We start from the raw sequence: 2,500 nt of genomic DNA on the forward strand, positions 1-2,500 counted from the left end.
GACCCCTTTAACTGTAGCCTAGGTCACATTAGTGCACATTTGTTTAGTAAATCATGTCATAGGATATGAGAGAGAGGGAGAGAGAGAGAGAGAGAGAGAGAGAGAGGGAGAGAAAGAGAGAGAGAGAGAGAAAGAAAGGGAGACAGACAAATGGACGAGATATTTTTCTTTTATTCTGTTGGATGGTCCCTTGACCACTGGAGGGCGCTAGAGACACGTTTAAACTCATGTAACAACCCGAATTACCTCGGTAATAACAATGTTTTGCTTTGGAACTCAACAAAGGACTTAATAATTGAAAATAATGTAAACATAATGCACACACACACTGACATTGGCAAAAATCTGCTTAATCTGAGACACAATCACATTGTCTGTCCCACATAGCTTTGAAAACATGAATGTCTGGTTCTGGGTCTGGTTCAGGTGTGTGTGTGTGTGTGTGTGTGTGTGTGTGTGTGTGTGTGTGTGTGTGTGTGTGTGTGTGTGTGTCAGTGAGATATCTGCGTCTGTACTGGAGAGTGGTCCGGTTGGCGGTGACACTGCATGTGGGCATTGCAACTTTTCACCTTGGAGAAGACCCTGGTGAGAAAGAGAGAGAGAGAGAGAGAGAGAGAAAGAGACATGGAGGGAGAGAGGGATAGGGAGGGGGGAGAGAGGGAGGGAGAGAGACATGGAGGGGGAGAGAGAGGGAGGGAAAGGGAGATAGGGATAGGGAGAGAGAGAGGGAGGGAGAGGGAGAGAGGGAGGGAGAGAGCGGGAGGGAAGGAGAGAGGGAGAGAGAGGGAAGTGAGGTGAGATCTCTGATCTCTGAGTTTTTGGTAACGCTTTATTTAAAGGGGTGTGCATAAGACTGACATGGCACTTTTTTGCGCACGTGCATTAGTGAAAATATGTACGAGTGCGAATCATGCCCACAGCAGTTTTTGGCTGTTGGGGTGCACGATCATGTGTGTGTCCATGTCATGAGATTCCTTCATGGGTCACGTCATGGTCATGACAGCGTCAGGGTTAGGGTTAAAGGACAATGCTCGTTTTTGACAACCTGGACCTTATTTACGACATATTATAAGACGTTTGACTCACCGAGATCACTTTGGTGTAGTTCAGAGGCATGTAGAAGAAATTTAAAATCCAGCGCGAGCCAGTATATCCATGTAATGGCGGTGGTCGGGGCACTTAGAATGCAGTTTCTAAAAATCTATTTTCTGCTGCGAAACGGTTGTTTTCATCAATCTGTCTTGATGAATCGCATAGAGCATGCCTGTTGTGGTTTTCACATGCCATGATCTTTAGAAACGTCTTTCGAAACGAAATAGCTTCCTCACTTGCTCCAGTACTAATGCGCACAGCGCGCAATCGTTGCTCCAGCACGCTGTGCGCATGCGTGCTGGAGCAAGTAAGGAAGCTATTTCGTGTCTAAAGACGTTTCTAAAGATCATATTACAGAGGCATGTGAAAAACAACACAACAGGCCTATGCTCTATGTAAGCACAACTAGCAATTCATCAAGAAGTTTCGCGGCAGAAAATAGATTTTTAGAAACTGCATTCTACAGTAAGTGCCCCGACCACCGCCATTACATGGATATACTGGCTCGCGCTGGATTTTAAATTTCTTCTACATGCCTCCGAACTACACCAAAGTGATCTCGGTGAGTCAAACGTCTTATAATATGTCGTAAATAAGGTCCAGGTTGTCAAAAACGAGCATTGTCCTTTAACCCAGTCTTAAGCACGCCCCTTCTGAAGCAGGCAGACAGGACCCAGCTGGAAGGTTTCAGGGCGGATGTGGTCTTACTTGGTGCACTCTGGGCATGGGTAGAGCAGGGCGGGCGGGGGGCTGGGGCTGGAGGGGCCGGGGGAGCTCCTTGGAGAGGCCGGCCCAGAATGAGGAGACCGTCTGGGCCTCGCGCCCGGAGCCGGGCCGCTGGAGACACAACCACAGCTGTCCTGCAGGAGCAGGGGAGAGGAATGGGTTTGGATCAGCTGACCACTGTTCAGGGTGTGGGTCTGTGTCTGCTTCTGGTTCTGGTTCTGGTTCTGAGTCTGTGACTGGGTCTGGGTCTGGGTCTGGGTCTGGTCTGGTCTGGTCTGGGTCTGGGTCTGGGTCTGGTCGGGTCGGGTCGGGTCTGGTCTGGGTCTGGTCTGGTCTGGTCTGGTCTGGTCTGGTCTGGTCTGGATCTGGTCTGGTCTGGTCTGGTCTGGGTCTGGTCTGGTCTGGTCTGGTCTGGTCTGGTCTGGATCTGGTCTGGTCTGGTCTGGGTCTTGTGTCTGGTTCTTGTGTCTGGGTCTTGTGTCTGGGTCTTGGGAGGGTTCTGGGTCTGGTTCTGGGTCTGGTTCTGGGTCTTGTGTCTTGGTCTGGGTCTGGGTCTTGGGTCTGGGTCTGGGTCTGGGTCTGGGTCTGGGTCTGGTTCTGGTTCTGGTTCTGGTTCTGTGTCTGTGTCTGTGTCTGTGTCTGTGTCTGTGTCTGGGTCTGGGTCTGGGTCTTGTGTCTGGGT

The sequence above is a fragment of the Borostomias antarcticus genome, assembly GCF_949987555.1.
Source record: "Borostomias antarcticus genome assembly, chromosome: 12".
Taxonomy (NCBI): Eukaryota; Metazoa; Chordata; class Actinopteri; order Stomiiformes; family Stomiidae; genus Borostomias; species Borostomias antarcticus.